We start from the raw sequence: 24,947 nt of genomic DNA on the forward strand, positions 1-24,947 counted from the left end.
CCAAATACATGCCCACCTGATACAGAGAAAAAAGGAGGATAGAAAGGTGCATGAGAAGTGGCACTTAACAAGCATTTGTGAGACCCTATTCTGTAGCTGACATTGTGCCAGGTGAATGAGACATGGTTCCCGCCCCTAGGGTGTTCATAGTCAAGGTGAAAAGGCCACCATGTAGATACACAAATAATAATACATGTGACAAGGACAAAGGTAGAAGCAAAATATTGTGGAAACCCAGAGAAGGAAACGCTACCTAGGGAGGTCAGGGAAGGTTCCCAGGAGGTGACATTTTAGCAAAGTCCTGAAGGATGAATAAAGTTGCCAGATAGAGAAGAGGAAAAAAGAAGCTTTCTTCACTGTGTCCCTTCTCACTCCTACCCTTGGAGGGCCAGAGGCTGGCCTGGCTGGGGGCATGTTGGGACAAGCAGCCAGCAGAGTCAACAGCTATGCAGGAGACTCTAAGTCCAAGGAACCAGGAGGGAAGTTGTGAGGATTGGCAAGAACTCCCTGTAGCGGTCCAGGGAGCCAGAAATCTGGGGCTGAAAGACAAGAGCAAGAGATCAGAGGGCACATGGGAAGGAGCAGGGCAGGAGCCCAAGAAGATGGGTGGAGACTTGTTTCTCAAGCAGGTAAGGGACTCAGGGCGCTATATACCCCATTTCATGATTTCTTGTTATTCAACTTCATTTTCACTCTCAGCCCCCATTCTGTTAGGCTTGCAGGAAATTCAGTCTTAGTCCCTCCTGGGGCTTCCGGCTGCCCCCAAGGCCGTGCTAATATTCTGGTGTGTTACTCAGCCTGCAGGGCCTTGCAGTCCCCTGTGCCACTTTCTCTGACACAGCAACCCTGGCTAGAGGATCCCATCACCCTGACGTATCATGGCTATTTCCACCAACTGCCTGATATATCTTCTGGTGCTTCTAGAAAGCAGGCCTCAAGTCCCTGCTTCTGGTGGGCCCCAGAGGCCTCTCTTTCCTCTCCCCAGACCCAGACATCTCTTCTTGGTTTGGGGGAAATATCTCTCTCTGGTCCTGTTTCCACCAGAGATACACTCCCTCACCTCAAGCCCTAGTCAGCTCAACGAGCTCAGGGCTGGGGAAATACAAGCCAGGAAGGGAAGTGTCTCCAATCCAACGCTGCTGTCCACCTCCCCTGAGATTAGGAACAGATCCTTTTAGAATGGGTGAAGGCAAAAGGGGAAATGCAGGGAGAAAAGTTTAAACTACTGGGCCACATATTGATGACGATGGTATGGTCTAAGTGACGGGGGGCAGCACACACACATCCCAAGAGGTGTGAAGTGAGAGTCAGGGAAGGCCTGATATGTTTGGAGAATGGTGAGTACCTGGGGAGGGAGGAGCAAGGCGTTGGAGGGGACAGCTTTGATAATCATCTGTAGAATTTGGATTTTATTCTGTAGGCAACAGAATTCGGGAAAGGTTGATATGATATGTTTAGACAAGGTCCTGTTTTTTTTTTAAAGGGGCAACTCTGATAGAGGGTAAGTTGTGAAGAGCCTGTGGTTGACCATAGGAATAAGCTGGACAAGGGCTAGTAAGAGTTTAAACCAGGGGGCTCCCCTGGTGGCGCAGTGGTTGAGTCCTCCTGCCGATGCAGGTGACGCGGGTTCGTGCCCCGGTCTGGGAAGATCCCACATGCCGCGGAGCGGCTGGGCCCGTGAGCCATGGCCACTGAGCCTGCACGTCCGGAGACTGTGCTCCGCAACGGGAGAGGCCACAGAAGTGAGAAAAGAGTTTAAACCAGGGAGTAATAATGGAGATAGATAGAAAAGCACAGTCACAGTTCTGGGATAAAAGCAACAGAATTTGGTCATTGATTGGCTATGAGGGAATAATGGGGAACGACAGAGAGAGAAGCTGAGAGTCCAAGATTGCTAGCTTGAGAGATGTGGTAGTTGGTAAAGCCATTTACCTGAAGGTGAGAGAACAAAAGACAGAGGAGAGGGTGGAGGGGGTGATGGGAGGAGAGAACTAAACATATTTAGCACTGGTTATATGCCAGGCACTCTTTCACATATATTTTTGTCATAAAAACCCTATGAAGCGCAAGAGGGAAGGGATATGGGAATATATGTATACATATAGCTGATTCACTTTGCTATACAGTAGAAACTAACACAACATTGTAAAGCAATTATACTCCAATAAAGATGATGAAAAAAAGATAAATTACAAAAAGAGAAAATAAATCTCTAAAAAAAAATCCCTATGAAGTATTATTATTATTATTTTTACTGTACGCGGGCCTCTCGCTGTTGTGGCCTCTCCCGTTGCGGAGCACAGGCTCCGGATGTGCAGGCTCAGCGGCCATGGCTCACGGGCCCAGCTGCTCTGCAACATGTGGGGTCTTCCCAGACCGGGGCACGAACCCGTGTCACCTGTATCGGCAGGCGGACTCTCAACCACTGTGCCACCAGGGAAGCCCTATGAGGTAGTATTATTATGTTCATTTCACAGGTAAGGCTCAGAGGTGCTGTTGCTCACCCCAGGTTTCTTGGAGGGTAACAGAGTCAGGGTTGGAAACGATATCTACCTGACTCCACAGTCCATGCTGTCCCCTAACGTGCTTTTAAGTGCCACCCAGTGGGGATATCTAGGAGTCACTTTGGGAGCTTGGGGGACAGGCAGGAGGTGCAGGCATCTGTCTGGGCGTCTTTATTATGTAGATGGTTCCTGAAGTTGCGGGAGCAGATGAGATCAGCCGGGAGAAGTGTGTGGCATGAAAAGAGAAGACAAGGACAGACTCTGGGTTTAAGGGTTACATCAGTTACACTACGGGTAACAGAAAAAACAAGGAATAAGCTTAGGACTTGTAATTCTCTCATCACAGAAGTTTTGAGGTGGGGTCCTCAGGGTTAGTATGTTGGCTTCATTAGAGAGCCAGGCTCTTTTCCTCACCATATTTAGTGTATGTATTTCCTCCTCAAATTTACTTCAATCACAGAATGGTCACTTTAGGTCCCACCATCCCATTTCAGGCAGAAGGAAAACGGAAGAGGCCAAGAGAAAAGTGTATCTGCCCGCCAAGTGAGCCTGCTTTGAAGGAAGTCTTTCTAGAAGACCCACTCCATAGTTTCTGCTTACATTGGCCAGAATTTAGTCACATGACTGATCTTCAAGGGCGGCTGGGAGATGTAGTTCTTTAGCTAGGCCCCTTACTGCTCCAACTAAATCGTGGTTCTTCTGATAGAGAAGAAGGGAGAATGGAACCTGGGTTGACAGCTGTAATCTCCACCATAACGGGGTAAGCAGAGGAAAGAAAAAGGTAAAGCAGAACATATGGGGGCAGGGGAGAAAAAGATGCCATAAAAAATGTAACAGTTAGTATGCTTTTAGTTTCAAGTTATTGAAAATTTAGCCCAAGCTAGCTTAAACTTTGCTCAGATGACCAAAAAACTTTGCAGGTAGGGCAGGTGTGTTAGTTGGGGCTCCGGTTTTGCAACTTTGCTATTTTCCTGGCTCTGCCCCCTCTGTGTTGGCCTTGCCTTCAGGTTGGCTTCACAAATGGTAGTAAAATGGCTGAAGTAGTTCTGGGACTCATATATGCAAGCCACATTGTCCAGAGCAAGCAATTTCAGGACTTAGCACAAGTCCTGAAATTCATTCATTCATTCATTCACTCACTCAGAAACATCGCTGGGTAATACTATGTGCACTTTTCTAGATTTTGGGGATAATGTGAATAAAACAAACAGGGATTCTTCCCCCATTGGACCTTGTTTTAGTCATCTATTGTTGCGTAACATATTACTCCAAAACTGAGCAGCTTAAGGCAACTAACCTTTATTATTTCCCAGTTTCTGTGGGTCAGGAATTTGGACATGGCCTGACTTGGGGACTCTCCTGAGGCTGTAATTAAGATACCGGCTGGGGCTGCCATCATCCCAAGGCCTTCTGGGGAGGACCTGTGTCCCGCTCACTCACGTGGCTGTTAGCCTCAGGTCCTCACTGGCTGTTGGCCAGAGACATCAATTCATGGCCATGTGGGCCTTACCGTTTGGCTGGAGGTTACGGGGAGGTAGGATAGAAATTAGTCTTTCTGTAACCTAATCTTGGAAGTGGCATTCGATCACCTTTTCCAGGTTGCATTTGTTTTAAAGTAAGCTGCCAGGTCAAGCTCACACCCAAGGGGAGGGCATTACATCAGGGCATGTATACCAGGAGGCGGGGGCCCTGGGGAACCACTTTGAGGCGCTCTACCCCAGAGCTATATTCTAGTCAGTGGAAACAGACGACAGACATATCATATGTTAAGTGACAATAAGTGTTATGAAGAAAGATAAAGCAGAGTGAGGGAAGGTGTCTCTCATGAGATATCTGAAGCAGATGAGGCAGTAAGCCATGAGTATGTGTGAAGGAGCATTTTAGGTGGCGAGAAGAGCAGGTGCAAACTCCCTGAGGCAGGAGCTCGCTTGGTGTCTTTAAGGAAACACTTAACCAAAATGGCTGGAGCAGAGTAAGCAAGGGAGGAGATAGGGAGGTGGGGTGGGAGTCAGATTATGTACAGACTTATAGGACACAGTGAAGTCTTTATTGGGAGGTTCTGAGCCATGGTGTGACATGACCTACCTTATTTTTATTTTTATTTTTAATTAATTTATTTTTTTTGTGGTACACGGACCTCTCACTGTTGTGGCCTCTCCCGTTGCGGAGCACAGGCTCCAGACATGCAGGCTCAGCGGCCATGGCTCATGGGCCCAGCCGCTCTGCGGCATGTGGGATCTTCCCGGACCGGGGCACGAACCCGTGTCCCCTGCATCGGCAGGCAGACTCCAAACCACTGCGCCACCAGGGAAGCCCCGACCTACCTTACTTTTAAAAGGCTGTGGTGTGGGAAACAGATGATACAAGGGCCAAGAGTGAAAGCAGGAAGACCAGTTGGGATTCTACAGCAGTAGCCCAGGGGAGAGATGATGGAGTCTTGGATTGCGTGGAAGTGAAGGGATAGGATTCCAGACATATTTAATAAAACTTGCTGATAGACTGGATTTAGGGTATGACAGAGAGGTGTCAAAGACGACTCAGGCTTCTAGCGCGAGCACCTGAGAGGCTGAGGTCGCCATTTGTTGGGATGTGCAGGGCAAATCTGGGAGAGTAAATCAAGGATTTGACTCTGGTCTTGTGGCCACATTAAGTTTGAGATGCCTGTAAGATATCCAAGTGGAGATGTTGCAGAGGAAGCTGGAGTCTGGAGTTCAGGGGCAAGGTTCAGGTTGGCAACAGAAATTTGGGAGTCATCAGTGTCAAGTTGACATTTAAAGCCAAAGGACTAGATGTGATTACTCACCTGGGGAATATGTCTTAATGGATAAGAGAAGACATCTCTCAGAACTTTTGGAAATGGGAGGATGAGGAAGAGCTGGTGAAGGGGACTGAGAAGGAACAGCCAACAAGAAACAGTGGATGGTGCTGGCGAGGCAGGCAACAGGCTCTACCTTTGAGGCCGTGGGGAGAGGTGCTCTCCACCTCCCAGATGCCTCCAGAGGGTCCAGTGGGGCTATGGGACTTGAAAGGTGGTAGAAGGTCATTGGTGACGCTAGAAAGGGCAGTTTGCAAAGCGTCCTGGAGTCGAGAGCTGGATGATGGTGAATTTTGGAGAGAATGAAGTTTAGAAAGAGACCTAGTGGGTATGGGCCTCTCTTTTAAGAATTTCAATGTTAGAAACAATAAAAGCATGCGGGAAAACACTTATTAAGTTATAAAAAAATTGGTAAATGTCTGTATCAATAAACAAACACTCTAACAATAAAACCCTTACTACAGAAAGAGGGAAACTGTTCTTAGTAAATATAGCACGAGTTAGAATCTTCATAATGGAAAAATACTCATGCAAATTGATAAGAAAAATACGAAGACCCGAATAGCAAAGGACAAAGGACATGAGCAGGCAATTCACAAAGGAGGAAGTACAACTAGTAAACAAAGATAAAGAAAAATGTTTGGTGCCATTATCCAGGAAAGAAATACAGATTAAAACAGCAAGATGACATGTTTTAAACTATCAAATTAGCAAAAAGCTGTTCATACCCTTTAACCCAGTAATTCCAGTTCAGGGAATCCTAAGAAACTAAGCCAAAATGCAGATGAAAGAGCTGGCCATAGATTTATTTATAATAGTTAATAAGAGGAAATAATCCAAATGCTGAACACCAAAAGAATGGCTTAGAAAATTTTGGTTTGAAAATTTTTGGTTTGAAAATTCCATTCATAAATGGAATATTAATCAACCACATATAAATACCAAAAATGAGAAGAATTTACGGTAACAGTGTCTTAGTCCATTTGGGCTGTTAACACAAAATACTGGAGACTAAGTAGTTTAATTTAATTCTTACATTTCTGGAGGCTGGAAGCTTGAGATCAAGGTGCCAGCATGGTTGGGTGAGGGCCCTCTATGGTCGCAGACTTCTCATAGTATCCTCACATGGTGCAGGGGGCAAGAGAGCTCTTCAGGGCCTCTTTTATAAGAGCACTAAGCCCTTTCATGAGGACTTTATCCTCAGAGCCTAATCGCCTCCCAAAGGACCCACCTCCTAATGCCATCACTTTGAGCATAGGTTTTCAATGTATGGATTTTGGGGAGAGGGGACACAAGCATTCAGACTGTAGCACACATGAAAATGCCTATATCATGTTAACTGAGAAAAAAAAGTAGGATTGTAAATGGTGTCTTATATTCTCACCTAAGGGAAAAATATTTATAGACAAAAGGAAACCCATCACAGTGTTCCCTGCAGGTCACAGAGGAAGACTGGCTACCTTCTTTCCTGCAGCACACCTTTGCTGAGTTCCATGCTGATCTCTCTGTGCCAAATCCGGGGACTACAAAGATAATTCCAAAAATTCTGCCCTTGAAGAATTTACATCTAACTAAAATTTGAAAAACTGTTTTAAAAATCTCAAAAGATATAAAAATAATTGAGTGAATTCCCTGGCGGTCCAGTGGTTAGGACTCTGTGCTTCTGCTGACAAGGGCCTGGGTTTGATCCCTGGCCTGGTCAGGGAACTAAGATCTCACAAGATGCGTGGCTTAGCCAAAAAAACCCAGAAAAACAAAAAACAGCAAAACTGAGCCCAGCCACAAACTGAACCTCAGCCGCACAGCTGGGCCTTTGATGGCCCTGTCCACACCTGCAGTCCCAGGGTCAAAGGTGACAGGGCATTGGGTGGTCAGTTGATGGAGACCCCAGTGCTGGAGTTGATGTGGCCTTGACCCCAAAGGAACGAAAGTCAAGGAATAGCTAATGGAATTGGAAAATGAAGCTGGTGTTTCTTAACAGGACTTGTGATCTAACTTCCTGCTGTAAGAGGTTCGGTGCCCAGGAGCACCTGAAACCAAAGGTGAGTCATTATTCTTCTTCCCTCTGGGGTTGCTTCTCCATCCCACCTATTTGGCAAAGACTGGCTTGGAGGTTCCTGCTGTGTTGTCAGGGTCATTCCTGCTGGGAATGCTTCTGTTTTCAAGTTTCTCATGAATGGAGAAGACAGAGAACCATAACTTCTATTTCTAGAGTCCTTTACATATATTTCAAAGAAATTCTAACTCACCAGCAAATTGAAGAATGGTGTCATTGGCTGTGAAACCAACCGTGTTATTTAATTTCTGGCAGGGCCACCTCAACCTTGAGTCCTTCACCTATCAAATTGCAACTATTTGACAACTGCTAAAGAAGAAAAATAATGGCTCTGATAGCATCAGGGAGAAAACTCTCCTGGAAAGCTGTTTTCTGAAAAGGTGAAAGAGGTTATTTTCAAATGGTTAGGTGTTTTGGTCAATGGCATAGCAAGACTGATTTAGAGAGCAAAGGCATGATCTTTAAAAGAGATCCTAATGGTCAACCTAAAGGAAAATGAGTTTTTGATTGTAAAAATAAGTTACATTTAAAACATTCAATTCTCAAAAGGAACTCTCAGTAATTACCATGTAAGTAGGACTGCAGTGTCTAAAGACAGACTGCCTGGGTTCAAATCCTGGCTCTTCCACTTACTAGCTGTGTGACCTTGAGCAAGTTACTTAATTTCTCTGTGTCTCAGTTTTTTCCTGTAAAATGGGGACAATGATAGGACCTACCTCATAAGGTTGTAATGAGAATCAGATGAGATCGTATTTTGTAAACAGCTCTCAGCAGTACCTGGTATGTGACACCCGCTAAGTGTTTGTTAAATAAAACCATGAATAAACTAAAAGTAAATGCTATTTTTCCTTGCTATCACTTGTTAAAAAAAAGCAGTCACCACCAGTAAAAACAAGCACATGAAATAGTTCGATAGTGACAATGTATTGAAGTATTCATCTAGGTTTCTTCTTCCTCTAGTTGTCCTGTTTTCCCCCTTTCAAGCAGGTAGCCATGCTGTCTTGTGTCTGTGTCTTGAGGGATTCCTTTGAAGCAGGAAGCCCATGGGAGGAGCAGGTGCCTGAAGCCAGGGGCTCTTCTAGTCTTTAAGGCAAGCCTAAGCCCGTTGAAGTGATGCTGAGTGTCCCAGGAGAGGAGGAGGTGGGTGAGGCCCACGAGTATAAGAAGAGAGGAGAGACGGGGAGCGTTCCTGAGAAAGGCTTAGGGCTGGGAGCCCGTGCAGGGCCCCAAGTGGTGGCAGCCCCTCAGAGGGACGGCTGTGCTGTGTGCTAAGGAAGGTAGCACCCATCTTCCCATGCCTTGTGGCCCAGAAGCAAGGAGCTCCAGATGGACTAAGACACAGTCAGCCTTGACTATGAGAATGCAATGGATAGAGCAGCACTGACCAATAGAAGTACAATTTGAGGGCTTCCCTGGTGGCGCAGTGGTTGAGAGTCCGCCTGCCGATGCAGGGGACACAGGTTCGTGCCCCGGTCCGGGAAGATCCCACATGCCGCGGAGCGGCTGGGCCCGTGAGCCATGGCCGCTGGGCCTGCGCGTCCGGAGCCTGTTGCTCCACGTACCGCAAAAAAAAAAAAAAAAAAAAAAAAAAAAAAAAGAAGTATGATTTGAGCCACATTTAGAATTCCAAAATTTCTAGCTACTAGAATCTAGTAGCCACATAAAAAAACCATAAAAGGACACAGGTGATATTAATTTTAATAATATATTTTATGTCTAACATATTATCCTTTCAACAAGTAATCAATATAAAAACTTACTGAGGTATTTTACTTTTTTTCTGTATCAAGTCTATGAAAGCTTGTATGTAGTTCACACTTAACAGTGTATCTCCACTCGGACTGGCCCCATTTCCAAGCGCTCGATAGCCACACGTGGCCGGTGGCTACCATATTGGACAGGCCAGGCTAGAGGCTCTTCTCTTGTTTTCCTGGTTGTACATAGCCTTCCTGGATTCTAGTGTGACTCTGACTGGGAAAGGGGACTCCGAACTTTTTACCCAACAAATATTTATGGAACGCCTACCATGTGCTAGGGCTGTCATTCTCAAAATGTGTGTTAAGGCATCCTAGCTGCAGTGAACTCACAGAGGCTTCAAGGAGTGTTCTACATTTTTGAGGGACGCATGTGTTGAACACCAGGCACTGCTAACTCAAGGAGGATCAATTTCAATATTAGGCCAAGCTACATTCCTCTTTAGATGCTGTTCATCTTTGCGAAGCTGGGTTTCCAGCAGCTGCTGTGATAAAAGCTCAAGTACTACAGGAAAATCAATGTGGAACGGAAAGGAGGGTGGCAACGTCCAATCTAACTCCAAAGTTGGAGGAGTTTGCAGTGCCTGGTTGGTACGCATGTCCTATTGGTAAGTAATGGTGGTTATAAAAAGAATGAAATATTGCCATTTGCAGCAACATGGATGGACCTAGAGAATATTATACTTAGTGAAGTAAGTCAGACAGAGAAATATTAATAGTGTATGATATCACTTATATGTGGAATCTAAAAAAATGATACAAATGAACTTATTTACAAAACAGAAACAGACGCACAGACTTAGAGAACGAATTTATGGTTACCAGGGGGGAAGTGTGGGCGGGAGGGATAGATTGGGAGTTTGGAATTGACATGTGTACCTTGCAGTATTTAAAATAGATAGCCAACAGGGACCTACTGTATAGCACAGGGAACTCTGCTCAGTATTCTGTAATAACCTAAATAGGAAAAGAACCTGAAAAAGAATAGATACATGTATATGTATAACTGAATCACTTTGCTGTACACCTGAAAATAACACAACATTGTAAATCAACTATTTTCCAATAAAAATTTAAAAAAGAATGAATTAAAAATATTTTTCTTTTAGTTTGTGTGATGGTTTCTTTCAAACAACTGCTGTTTTTAGAATACAATGCTTATAGTTTGGACCTAACTACTTAATAAAACAGAACTTTTAGGTATTTCTTTTGGCCTATGAACTCCATGAAAAATCTGCTGAAACACCAGGGGTGATGAGAAGGTCAGGAAACACTGTACCAGGTGCTCATGTCGACTCCCGGGATGCCTGGTGCACAAAACCAAAGATCCTGCTTTGTGGAGCTTACGTGGTGGGTGCGCTGGTGGGACAGACAGTAAAAAACTCGATGACAAGCAAAGCTTGAGTTGGGATTTCCTCTCAACCCAGCGGGACAGGGTTTGGGAATCAGATTTAGATTGATTTAAAGGGGATGTAGAAGGTGATATTTCTTATACACTAGACTTTGTAGATGTTGATTTATTTCTTATACACCTGGGCTGGGCTGTGTGCAGTTATTTTTAAAAATATTTATTTCTTTTTTGGCCGCATTCTGTCTTAGTTGCGGTGCATGGGCTTCTCTCTAGTTGTGGTGTGTGGGTTCCAGAGCTCATGGGTTCTGTAGTTGTGGCACTCAGGCTCTCTAGTTGTGGCACGTGGACTTATTTGCCCCGCAGCATGTAAGATCTTAGTTTCCCGACCAGGGATCGAACCGACATCTCCTGCATTGCAGGACAGATTCTTAACCACTGGACCACCAGGGAAGTCCTGTGTACGCAGTTATTTTAATAGAAGATTTATTTTAAGGGTGTTCATGGAAGTGAGGAAAGCAAATATCTTCATGGGAACTCTGGAAAGCCCTTCCATCAGTCCTCAGGGTTAGAACAGGAACACTGGCGGCTCTGTACCCTGTGGAGGCTGTCATTGGTCAGGAACTAGAAGGTCACTTGGGACAATGCTCAGCTCTCTTGACTGGGTCACCTCCTCGCCCCTTTGCACCAGGAGTTGTTGGTGCCCACCTGGAGCCAAATGCATTTCTTTTCTGCATGTCTTTTGGGTTCTGTTCCCAAGACCAACTGCTCTCTCCCATGCATGCCTCCTAGCTTCTGTTTTCTTTCTTTGTGTGTTTCTTCACTTCTGCTTCTACTATAGCCTGGTAACTCTTTCCACATATCTCCGGTTTAACTTTCAGAGAGAAAGAATCTAAAAGGTTCATTTAGTAACTTGTCCCTACTGGGCAAGGCTCTCATTGGTGCCGACCTCATCAGCCATTGGTTGCCTGGGGATCAGTAGTTCTTGTGCCTTCCTTGGCCCAGTCCTCTGTGGTCACAGTTGTAAGCAATGTGTGAAGAACCATCTAAGGATTCTTCTCAATAGAACTGTGGATAGAACATTGCAGATATGCTGAGCCTTACATTCTCAGAACAGTCAGTAAGATCTTACTCTCTTCTGGTTTTATTTTTTTTTAAGGATTACTCAAATTATTCACCAAAATTAAAAATACAATATATCATTTACAAATGCTCAAGAAAAAAAAGAGAGAAATACTTAGAAATAAACTAACAAAACACGTGTAGGACCTATATCTTGAAAACTACACAATGCTGATGGAAGAACTCAAAGATCTAAATAAATGGAGACACGTCATGGTCATAGATTGGATGACTCAACCTAGTAAAGATGTCAGTTCTTCCCAAGTTGACATACAGGTTTAATGCAACTCCTATCAAAATACCAGCAAGATGTTTTATAGATATAAATAAGATTATTCAAACATTTATATGTAAAGGCAAAAGGAACTAGAATAACTACAACGATTTTGAAAAAGAAGAGTCATGTAGGAGGACTCAGTCTAACCAACTTCAAGGCTTATATATGGGTACAGTAATCAAAATTGTATGGTACAGGTGGAGGGATAGACACAGAGATCAGTGAAACAGAACAGAGAATGCAGAAACAGATCGAGACAAATTGGTCTAGCTGATTTTTGTGACGAAGATGAGAAAGCAATTCAATTGCTGAAAGATAACCTTTTCAACAAAGGATGCTGGAACAATTGGACATAATGAGAAAAAAACAAAAAAACCCAAAACACCTGGGTCTATGCCTCATACCTTGTACAGAAATTAACTCAAAATAGATTATGGGCTTAAATGTAAAACGACAAAACTTTTAGAAAAGAACATAGGAGAAAAATCTCAGACTCTAGGGTTAGGTAAAAAGTTCTTAGACTTAACACCAAAAGTAAGATCCATAAAGGGAAAAATGGATAAATCAGACTTCATCAAAACTACAAACTTGCTCTGATAAAGACCTTGTTAAAACAATGAAAAGGGCTTCCCTGGTGGCGCAGTGGTTGAGAGTCCGCCTGCCGATGCAGGGGACACGGGTTCGTGCCCCGGTCCGGGAAGATCCCACATGCCGCAGAGTGGCTAGGCCCGTGAGCCATGGCCGCTGAGCCTGCGTGTCTGGAGCCTGTGCTCCGCAACGGAAGAGGCCACAACAGTGAGAGGCCCGCATACCGCAAAAAAACCCACAACAACAAAACAATGAAAAGAGAAGCTACAAAATCAAAGCAAGTATTTGCAAACTGCATATTGTATAAAGGACTAGTATCTAGAACATATAAAGAACTCTCAAAACTCAACAGTAAAAAAAAAAATCTAATTAAAAAATGGAAAAACACATGAAGATATACCAAAGAGGATATACAGATGGCAAATAAACACATGAAAAGATGTTCAACCTCATTAGTTATTAGGGAAATGCAAATTAAAACCACAGTGAGATATTACTTACTGCACACCTTTCAGAATAGCTAAAATAAAAAATAGTGACAATACCAAATTCTGGTGAGAATGCAGAGAAACTGGGTCACTCATACATTGCTGGTGAGAACTTAAAATGGTACAACCACTCTGGAAAACAGTTTGGCTATTTCTTTTAAAATTAAACATACAACTGGGACTTCCCTGGTGGCACAGTGGTTAAGAATTCGCCTGCCGATACAGGGGACACAGGTCCGGGAAGATCCCACATGCCACGGAGCAACTAAGCCCGTGCACCACAACTACTGAGGCTGCGTGCTACAACTACTGAAGCTTGCGCGTGTAGAGCCCACGCTCTGCAACAAGAGAAGCCACCACGATGAGAAGCCTGTGCACCGGAGAGTAGCCCCCACTCGCCACAACTAGAGAAAAGCCCGCGCACAGCAACGAAGACCCAATGCAGCCAAAAATTTTAAAAAAACAAAAAACAAAAACCATACAACTACCATATGACGCAGCAATTGCACTCCTGGGCATTTATCCCAGAGAAAGGGAGACTTATGTTCACACAAAAACTTGGACACGATCCTTTATAGCAGCTTTTTTCTTAATAGCCCAGAACTAGAAACTATGAATATGTCTTTTGATGAGTGAACTGTTAAACAAACTGTGGTACATTCATACCATGGATACTACTCAGCAGTAAAAGGGAATAAACTATTGAAACAGGCAATGACCTGGATGAATCTCCAGAGAATTACACTGAGTAAAAAAAACCAACCCCGGAAGATTACACATGGTATCACTCCATTTATATAACATTCTTTTTTAAAAATGGAAGTATAGTTGATTTACAATGTTGTGTTAGTTTCAGGTGTGCAGCAAAGTGATTCAATTATATATCTATATATTTCAGATTCTTTTCCATTATAGGTTATTACAAGATATTGAATATAATTCCCTGTGCTATACAGTAGATCCTTGTTGCTTATCTATTTTCTGCATGGTAGTTTGTATCTAATAATCCCATACTCCTAATTTGTCCCTCCTTCCCTACTTTGGTGACCATAAATTTGTTTCTGTTTTGTATATTGACTCATTTGCATTATTTTTTAGATTCCAAATATAAGTGATATCATATACTATTAATATTTCTCTTACTTCACTAAGTATAATATTCTCTCGATCCATCCATGTTGCTGCAAATGGCAATATTTCATTCTTTTCTATGGCTGAGTGGTATTCCATTGTGTATATGTATATATCTATATATATATATATAGATATATAGATATACACACACACACATATATATATACTACATATACTACATGTTCTTAAGCCAGTTGTCTGTTGATGGGCACTGGGGTTGATTCCATGTCTCAGCTACTGTAAATAGTGCTGCTATGAACATTGTGGTACATGTATCTTTTCAAATTAGAGTTTTCATCTTTTTTGGATATATGCCCAGAAGTGGGATCGCTGTATCATATGGTAACTCTTAGTTTTTTAAGGAACCTCCATACTGTTTTCCATAATGGTTACATCAATTTACATTCCCACCAACAGTGTAGGAGAGTTCTCTTTTCTCCACACCCTCTCTAGCATTTATTATTTGTAAGTTTTTGATGATATTTGTAAAACATTCCTGAAATGACGAGAATGAAATTATAGATATGGAGAACCGATAAGTGGTTGCCAGGAGTTAAGGAGGGGATGGAGGTGGGTATGGATTTAAAAGGACAAGAGGGACCCTTACTTATGGTGATGGAAATGTTCTGTATTTGACTGTCTCAATGTCACTATCCCAGTTCTGATATAGTACTATAGTTTTGTAAGATGTTACCATTGGGGGAAACTGGTAAAGGGTACCTGAGATCTCTCTGTATTATTCCTTAAAACTGTCTGTGATCTCAAAATTTAAAAGTTTAAGTAAAAAAAAATATTGCAAGGAATGTCTGCTATACTTTCAGATAGAAGTCTCATGCAGATTAATAGGTTATCAGTGAGGTCCCGGCCCAGGATCCCCCAGATGCCAGTTTACTGGTGGATGGAACTATCTTTTTCAGAAGGTCTTGGTAGATTGAAAGTGCTAATGGCCTTCCAAAACTAAATTTACTCCTTTTATCATTGGCAAAATTAAATCCAAAAATATCTGGAGAAAGTTGAATAAATCCAGATGATTTTACAGCCCTAAAAGTGGGTATCAACAGGGTAGTGTAAATATGCAAAGTATATGTATGTAGCAAGAGCGCATGTTTATAAAATAGCTTGGAGAATATATCACCTGTGAGTTTCAGCTCTCAGTTCCTAGAGAGAGAAAGAGCAGCTTCCGGTTAGTAACTGAGACTTGGTTTTAGTGGCTGGTTCCTTTAGGAGGGCAGATTGAGTGACCATCTGTTGAGCACCTCCCCTGCACTAGGGGCTTTACATTATCCACTTTAATCTTTAGCCCTATACTAGGGGGTGGGCAATATTACCCCCAGAGCAGACACTGAGTCTCTGAGTGCCTCCGTGAAGACATTTGCCTCAAGAATTGACCTGAGATTCAAACCCAAGGCATTATAGGCTAAAAAGGAGTAAGTCAGCCAGGAAGTCAAATCTAGGTCTGTCTCCAAAATGCCAGCTCCTTGCTGCTACCCTTCCTGGCCTACCAAGATCACCACTTGTGGTGTTTGGCAGCCCCAGCTGTGTCATCCAAATGCTGAATTGCCCCTAGGAGAGGGCAAGTCTTTCTCTGTCCTCCCATAGCTGCTGGGGTCAGGCAGAGACAGGAAGCTGGGTGGGATGGAGGGCCCCTTTCATTCACACTCTGCAGGTGGCTTTCTTGAGTCTACTTTTCCTTCGCAAGCTGTCCGAATTGATCGTTTCAGCCAGATTTTACCTTCCTGGGGGGAGTTGGGGAAGGAAAAGAGAGAAGAAGGCACAGTGAGATGGCTACTGAACTATTCCTTCTTCCAAGGTCCCCCTCTCCAGGTGTACCCTCATAGAAAGTTCCAGGTGTGCCTCCCAGGCTCTGAGTTCAAATCCTGCCAAGGCTCAGGCAGAGATGAGCCAGGGCAGTCAGAAAGAGCACATTCACAGAACTCCCGTGACCTGCAACTGCTGGTCTCCTGGAAAGTTTCTTTGTTGATCTTTTCTGTAGACTTTTGTACGGTGCTCTTTGACTACATTTACAGGTGATAGGGCTGGGAATAGAGAAAGTGAGGGAGAGAGGGCGTGTGGGAGGAAAGAAGCTGAATGAATTCTGGGAAGTGACACATCTGAAGAGACTGCCTTCAAGGTCATGTCCAGTCTGATATTCAGGCCATTATCAATTTTTTTTTGTCAACAATGATTTATATTTTATTTTCATCATCTTTAGCTGATTCTTTCTTATGATCATGTATTGTGTTATAGCCTCTTGTTTTCATTTCATGGAAATGATTCCCGACTGAAGAGCTGAAACCAATCTTGGCTGCACACTGGAATCACCTGGGAACATTAAAAATACCGATGCTTGGATCCTATCCCAAGAAATTCTGACTTAACTGGGGCTAGCGAAATCTGGGGAGCAGTCTGGTCTGGGGATCAGAGGGCACCTGACTTGTGAAAGCTCCTTGGTGATTCCAGCGTGCGGCTAGGACTGAGGACCATTGCCTATGAGGATCTGAAATCCCTAATTTTCAAGTTCTCGTTGATCTGGTAAATGTTTTCTCAGGTGCAAATTCCTCCTTGTGTTGGCCTTTTTCAGAGGCTGAGTGAGCTCACCTTCTGCCACCTGGGCTACACCTCTACCTACACCCCGGGCTTTTCCTGTGGCCTGGCTGCACTTATTCCCATGTGGATGTTATGAGACGGGTGTCTCGGCTTACCACGTGGTTTCCGTCTCCAGCCATTATGGAGAGTGACCTTTCTCACTTTCAAGAGTGACTATATTATCTTTCAGTTTTCTCCCTTCTCTTCCCTCCCTTCCTTCCTTACCTCCTTCTTTCCTTCCTTTTCATATCTTTAAAAATCTCTTCTCAGGGTCTTATGAGGAAGTGGATTTCAGCGTGAGTTTAGTCCACATTCTTAAAATCTGGTGATTTTACTTTTTAAACGTATACACTTCTGTGTTATTTGAATTATTTCCCCACATAGGTATTACTTTTGTAATATCTTTTAAAATATTTTTATGGGGTTTCCCTGGTGGCGCAGTGGTTAAGAATCCTCCTGCCAATGCAGGGGACACGGGTTCGAGCCCTGGTCCAGGAGGATTCCGCATGCCGCGGAGCAACTAAGCTCATGTGCCACAACTGCTGAGCCTGTGCTCTACAGCCCGTGCGCCACAACTACTGAAGCCCACGTGCCTAGAGCCCATGCTCCACAACAAGAGAAGCCACCGCAATGAGAAGCCTGCATACCACAGTGAAGAGCAGCCCCCCACTCGCTGCAACTAGAGAAAGCTTGCATGCAACAATGAAAACCCAATGCAGCCAAAAATAAATAAATAAAAAAAATTTTTATGAAAAGTTATTATATTCATAAAGTCTAGGTAATAATCTGGAAAAACGTTTATGATGAAATGCTAAGGAAAAAAGTAGAAATATGGGCAGGAGGACGACAACAGTGTAAAATAAGACAATGACAAAAACCAAACTTTATTCGTGGAAGAGAGAGTGGGATGAAATACATAAAAATAGTGGTTTTATTTACATGGTGAGACTGTATAATTACTTTTTTGTTCTTCATATATTTATATAGTATATATATATATATATACTTTTTTGAAAAAAGCATACTTTTTTCATAATGGGTGGGAAAATTGAACCACTCATGTTAAAGGACTTTAGTCAACTGCAGAAGATGTCCACGTTAAGAAATTGTTTGTGGGAGACACCTGGGCTCAAAGAAGCTGACTGGGATGTGCCTGGAAGAAGAAGAAGGAAGAAGAAGATGCACATGGAATGTGGTTATTGTTAGAAGAAAACGAACACTGTCAACAGTGCTGTAATATATCAGGTATGAAGCCCTGGTTTAGATATTTGTTCACCTCTATTCCCCATTTTTCCAGCAAGAGTGACTTATAGTTGTTTGGGCATCCAACCCCTCAACAACCCATGAAGTGTCTGGGCTCCACCTTTGCCTCAAGAGCCACAGCGCATGATCTAGGCCTACAGCAGTCAGCACATTACATTCCTTTTGCCTCATGATTGGCCAAAAGTGAGCAAGTAAGTAAGACAGTTAAATTGAAGGCACTACAAAGATGCTCTTTTTTTTTCATGTACTTGAATTTGCACCTTGTTGCCTGATGTGGCTGTAGCCGTCTTGCTTTCATGTGGAGCCTGAGAATTCAGCAACATATGGAGAGGAGCAGATGATCTGAACCCCAGTCTGGCCTTGGTGAGGCCAGGTCTTCTGCCATTAGATTTTTCATTTATGTGAGCCAACACACTTCCTAAGTCAGGCTGAGTTGGGCTATTAGACACTTATAACCAAAATAGTTCTACAAACTGTGCTTATGGACATTCACTTTTTAAAAAATAATTTATTATTTTGTTTTATGTTTTTGGCTGCATTGGGTCTTCGTTGCTGCTCGCGGGCTTTCTCTAGTTGCGGTGAGTGGGTGCTACTCTTCCTTGCGGTGCACAGACTTCTCATTGCAGTGGCTTCTCTTGTTGCAGAGCACGAGCTCTAGAGCGCAGGTTCAGTAGTTGTGGCACACAGACTTCATTGCTCCGCGGCATGTGGGATCTTCCCGGACCAGGGCTCGAACCCGTGTCCCCTGCATTGGCAGGTAGACTCTTAACCACTGTGCCACCAGGGAAGTCCCTTGAGATTCACTTTAAAAGGAGGGCTAGAGAATAAGAATGTGTTGCCTTTTATCCACTGCTTTCTTAACAGAGCTGATGCTCTGATTCCTGGCCTCCACTCCTATTCGTTGGGCAGATGCATTAATATCTCTCCCATGGAGAAACAGTCATACATTCGGTTAGTCTAGCTTGATGAAAATGTTTCACCATGGCGCTCAACTCCTATTTCTGATTCCAGATTTACTAAACTGTCCTCTGACCTGTCCTTTACCCCTTGACTGGGTTGATGACTAGGTAGGCACCCTCCCATTGTCCATGAACACACTGGCATGACGTGTGCTTGGTCAGCCTCCCATGAGTTTGGTTAAGCAATTAGTTGCTTAACCTTGAGATTCTGACTACAGGGCTGAGAACAGTCCCAGGTCCATGGTGTCCCACCATGACACAGAGAAGCCAATCAACTTAAGTCTCCTTGTATCTACTGTATGGCACAGGGAACTATATTTAACATCCTGGGATAAACCACAATGGAAAAGAATATAAAAAAGAATGTATATATGTGTATATAACTGAGTCACTTTGTTGTACAGTAGAAATCAACACAACATTGTAAATCAACTATACTTCAATAAAAAATAAATTAAAAAAAGTCTTTTTATATTTCTTTTTAACTTTGACAAGGTCATTCACATAAAAAGAGGGTTAATAAGGGCGGACTGTGCATATCCAGTATGTGGTCCTGACAATACGAGTGAGCTCTGGGACACGGTAAACCTGGGTTTGATTGCCCCTGATTTTGGTATAGTCTTGGGCAGGATACCGTCCCCCTAAACCTCTGTTTTGATTCCTCTACTCTAAAGTGGAGACAATAATACTTTTCTCAAAGGGTCATTGCAAAAACTAAATCGAGCGATATACACAAAGCCTGAGCACAATAAAAGAATAGGTACTTAGCAACCGATTTTCTAGGAAGCTCATAAAACTTCAGGGCCCTGGGAGGGACTCTGGTAATGTGTTCACATGGTCATATGTTTTCATAACATTTGCAAATTTAAGATATGTTTGCAATTATTTATCTTAAATCAGGTCCCCCAAATCTTGTACTGGTATTATCCCATTTAAACCTCACCCCAATGCTATGAGATAGGTACTGCTGTTATTATCATTTTACAAATGAGAAAACTGAGGCTTATGGCTATTAAGTAACTTTTCTAAGACCACACTGTGAGTGGTGGAGCCAGGATTCAAACCAGGCAGTCTGCATCCAAGGGTGTCTACGGTCCATGGCTTAATGGTTTTACCTGGTTTCCCAAACTTGCCTGGGTTGAAGAATCACCAGGAAACCCTATTAAAGTGCAGATTCAGGGCTCACCACGGAGCTACCAAAATAGGATCGATCTCTAGGGAAAGGACTTGGGAATCTTTTTTATTTTTTTTTAATTTTTGAATTGAATTTAATTTATTTTTTTATACCTCAGGTTCTTATTAGTCATCAATTTTATACACATCAGTGTATACATGTCAATCCCAATTGGGAATCTATTTTTAATATTCCTCCCAAATGAATTTGGTGAGTAAGCAGATAATTGCTTTTCAGCCTGTTGCCTCCATATAATAAGGGTTCAATACAGGTTGGCTAAGATTGTAATAAAAATAGTTTTTATGATAATAGCAACCTCAATCTTGAAGGTTTCACAAAGGAGGCAGAATTTAAACTAAGCCATGGAGAACAGACAGAACTTTTCAAAGAGGAAACAAGGGAGGAAGTTCCACTGTGTATATCTTGTACAAAAAAATGTGATAAAATGCAACCTCTGCAGTTCCCTGTTTATGAACTGAAAATGCATTTTACTGAGATCACTTGAGCAGTTATCTCACTAAAACAATTTTGCTTAATTTCGTTCCTGGTTAACTACTGTTGGCAAATTTTGGTGTCAGCTGAGTCAAAGTTATTATTAGTTTTTAAAATGAATGTTCTGTGGCTTATTTGAGCAAATGTGGAACCCGCCTGACAAAGACCCAAATAACCAAGCAAGTATTGAATATGTAATCAAAAGAAAATAAGTGCATATCAGAAATGAACTTTACCGTCACTGATGAGCTGTGATAAGTTCCCACAATACATTGGCACTCTTTTGTCCAAAGTAAATGGAAGACTGAAGCTTCATTGAGTCTGGGGAAGCAAAGAAGAAAACCCTACCAAAGGGCCTGCAGATTTTGTGTCTAGATTGAATGGAAATTAATTTCCCATGTGTAACATCCCATTTGAATGTTTACTGTGCTTTCTCCTAAATTCATAACGTTGGCTTCAAAGTTTCTGAACATGGAGAACCATTCATTTTTTTTAAAATTTTTTAAAAATTTATTTATTTATGGCTGTGTTGAGTCTTCGTTTCTGTGCGAGGGCTTTCTCTAGTTGTGGCAAGCGGGGGTCACTCTTCATCCCGGTACGCGGGCCTCTCACTATCGCGGCCTCTCTTGTTGCGGAGCACAGGCTCCGGACACGCAGGCTCAGTAATTGTGGCTCACGGGTCCAGCTGCTCCACGGCATGTGGGATCTTCCCAGACCAGGGCTCGAACCCGTGTCCCCAGCATTGGCAGGCAGACTCTGAACCACTGTGCCACCAGGGAAGCCCGAGAACCATTCATTTTTAATTTTATTTATAGAAGTTCTAAACATAGACAAAAATAGAATAGTGTAATGAATTCCCATGTACCTTTCATCCAGCTTCAACAATTATTAACATTTTACTTTTTTTTTTTTTTTTTTTTTGTGGTACGTGGGCCTCTCACTGTTGTGGCCTCTCCCGTTGCAGAGCACAGACTCTGGACTGGGGGACTTCTGGAAAGAGTTTCCCTCTTAGTAAAAAATGACTCTAAAGCAAAAACTTTTTTTTTGCCTTTGAACAGAGTTGTATGACAGTGTGAGCTTTGGAGCTGTGGCAGCCATCCTGTGACCAGGAGGGCACAAGCTGTGGATGAAAGCCAAGGTACTGAAGATGGCAGAGGAGGAAGATCAAAAGTGATTCAGTCCTTGAAGACATCATTATGTCACTCTAGCTATGCCACCCTATGTTTGGAACTTTATGTTGTATGAAATTAACACATTTTCCTTATTCCTTAAGCTGTTTTGATTTGCTTAATCCCTGGGTTAACATCAGCCCAGAAATCAGGAAAGAAAATACAGTTGTCCTTCGTATCTGTGTGGGATTGGTTCAGGACCCTGCCACTCCCCCACCTCCCCAATCACAGATAACAAAATCTGAGGATACTCAGATTGTGTATAACCTACACACATCTTCCTGTGCACTTTAAATCATCTCTAGATTCCTTATATTACCTAATACAATGTAAATGCTGGTGCATGGCAAATTCAATTTTTGCATTTTGAAACTTTCTGGAATTTTTTCTCAAATATTTTTGCTCCACGGTTGGTTGAATCTGTGGCTTCAGAACCGTGGATATGGAAGGCTGACTGTAAATAACTCCCCAACTTAGATTATTTCTCCTTTGCAGCCTTAATTTTTTAAATTAAATATTTAGAACATACAAGTATGTATAGAGAGTAATAACAATTCTTTTATATTCTTTTTTTTTTTTTTTTTTGCAGTACGTGGACCTCTCACTGTTGTGGCCTCTCCCTCTGCGGAGCACAGGCTCCGGACGTGCAGGCTCAGCGGCCATGGCTCACGGGCCTAGCCACTCCGTGGCATGTGGGATCCTCCCGGACCAGGACACGAACCTGTGTGCCCTGCATTGGCAAGCGGACCCTCAACCACTGTGCCACCAGGGAAGCCCATTCTTTTATATTCTTGAAAAATGTCTAGCCAAATCGTGCATAAGAAGTAAAATGGCTTATGGAAAAAATAGAGTTAGGAACAGGCCACTCAAAATCTTAAGAGGTTTGTAAGCCTAGCCCTGATAAAAATGATAACCATTCAGATAAATATCCTGGCACAGTTTACTCTCCATTAGCATTTGCAGCCAACCACATGGCTAGGCCTTTCTTTGTAGCCTTATAGCCTGTTTCCTCCTTAGAGATGAGGGTCCTTAAAGACATTTGCTTCCAAAGGGACTGTTTTCCCCAAAACGAAAAATACAATCTAGAGGGAGCTTTCTTAAGTTGCTCTATTTAAACCTAAGGAAAAGAGTTTTCATAATTTCTCATCTGTACTCTGAACTTCCCTAGATAAATATAGTGAAAAATGTAGAGGATCTTGAAGCTACTAAATCAGGCATTAAGGAAGGCACGTCTGTGGGATTTTCAGCTTCCGCCTATGATCCTCAAATATGATGAAGGCTTTCTCTTTGTGAGAAAGCTTGCCTCGATGACTTCAAAATATCAACATACTGGAATAATCGCACGTAAACCAACTTGGTTTCTGTGTTATGTTGACACCCTTCCCTATGCATCTATCCCATGTGAACCAGTGGTGTTAAAAGAACCCTAATGTGGTTAAAATGATAAATTTTATGTCATACATATTTTACCACAATTAAAAAAAAAAAGACTAACCTGGCACATGAAACAAACAAACAAATTGGGGACTGAAAAGAGCTCTTGTTTATTATGTGGGTTATATCTATTAATGTTTACTAGTCATTAAAACCAAGAAATTTAAAAAAACAGACACTGTTGTGAACAGATGGTGCTACTAACACTGGTGTACCCACCACTCGGTTTCAGAGATAAAACTCCTAATATCGTTGAATTCCCTTGTGTGTCTCTCCCTGAATGCATTGCTTCTGTCACCCAGAAGTAACAACTCTTCAGGATTTGATGTTCATCATTCTCTATGGTTTTTTTAAAATTTATGTATATCTCGGTGGACATATAGTTAAACATTTTTAAGCCAATGCAGTAAATTTTATTGGTTATTCTTGGTTCGTTCACCCTTACAGGTGCCCTTGGTCATTCATCCCTCCCAAAACAGAGGCGCAGTTCTTACAAGTACTTAAGTAGCATGCCTTGATGTCTTGCTTCTAGTTCCTTTCAGACATTACAGTGGAACACTGTGAGATAATGGAAAATATACAGTGGTCTCTGCTCCTGGCTCCTGACACAGAGCTCCTGAAATATTTATAGTTTCCTGGGTGAAAGGAGTGTCTTTTGTTATAATGAGGCAACTCTGGATAGGCTCCTGGATGGCTCCTGGTTGAGGGATCGTCACCAGAAAATCAAGCCATGATTAGAAGCCTGGAAGTTTCAGCCCGGCCCACCTCCCACCCCCATTCTCTTGAGAAGGAAGAAGGGTTGAAAATGGAGTTAATGATCCATCATGCCTACATGATGAAGCCTCCATAAAATTCCAATAGGACAGGGTTCAGAGAGGGTGACATACTCCAACTCCACAGGGACAGAAACTCCTGTGCTCAGGGCCCTCCCAGACCTTTTCCTAGGTGTCTCTTCATTTGGCTGTCCATCTGTATCTTTAATAAACTGGTTAACATAAGTGTTTCTGAGTTCTGTGAGTCACTCCAGCAAATTAATTGAACCCAAGGAGAGGGTCATTGAAACTTCCAGTCTACAGCCAGTTGGTCAGAAACACAGAAAGCACCTGGGCTTTCAGCTGGCTTTCAACTGGAGTGTGGTATAGGTATGTGTGTGTATGTGTGTGTGTGTGTTTGCGTAGGGTGGGGAAGGGGGGGCAGTCTTGTAAGACTGAGCCCTTAACCTGTGGGATCTGATGCTCTCTCTGGGTAGATAGTCAGAGTTGAGTTAAATTGTAGGGCACCCAGCTTGCGTCGGAGACTTTCTCATTGTTGTGGAGAAAACCACACACACATTGGGTGACCAGAAGGGTCAGAAGTGAAGTGTTTTGTGTGAGTAGTAAGAGAAATACACAGGAGACAGACTGAACTGGGATTTTCCCTTAAAACAGGAGGAAAAGACTGGGTTTTTCATTTTAGACACGCAAACCTCCCCACAACCCCCAACCCATACATACCGTTCTCTCCTCTCCCTTGGAGTTTCCCTCCTGAAGGAGGTCCATTGTCCAGAGGTGCTTATCTGTGGGACGCAGGGGGTCCCTAGCCATGCCAGGACAGAGCATTACATTAGGAGACGCACTAGAATCAGAATAGGTGTAGAATTAGATCTTAGTACACACATTTTCATAAAAGGAGCAGTGGCCACTGTTGGCTGGAACAGTCCTGGCCGGTGGATCTGCCTAGTTTTAGGCTGGTTAGCTAACTGGGGTCCTCAAAGAGGAAGCTCCAATCTCTCCGATGAAGAGAGG

At 42.9% G+C, this 24,947-nt stretch overlaps 1 long non-coding RNA gene across 1 annotated transcript; it reads left to right on the forward strand.

Annotated features, from left to right (window-relative positions):
* Positions 1–465: 465 nt before the first annotated feature.
* On the forward strand, positions 466–24,317 carry LOC141276851 (uncharacterized). Its single transcript, XR_012327102.1, has 3 exons — positions 466–629; positions 21,619–21,698; positions 22,319–24,317. It is a non-coding gene; the product is annotated as an uncharacterized lncRNA (long non-coding RNA).
* Positions 24,318–24,947: the final 630 nt, after the last annotated feature.

This window comes from Tursiops truncatus, chromosome 17 (genome assembly GCF_011762595.2).
Source record: "Tursiops truncatus isolate mTurTru1 chromosome 17, mTurTru1.mat.Y, whole genome shotgun sequence".
In the NCBI taxonomy this organism is placed as follows: domain Eukaryota; kingdom Metazoa; phylum Chordata; class Mammalia; order Artiodactyla; family Delphinidae; genus Tursiops; species Tursiops truncatus.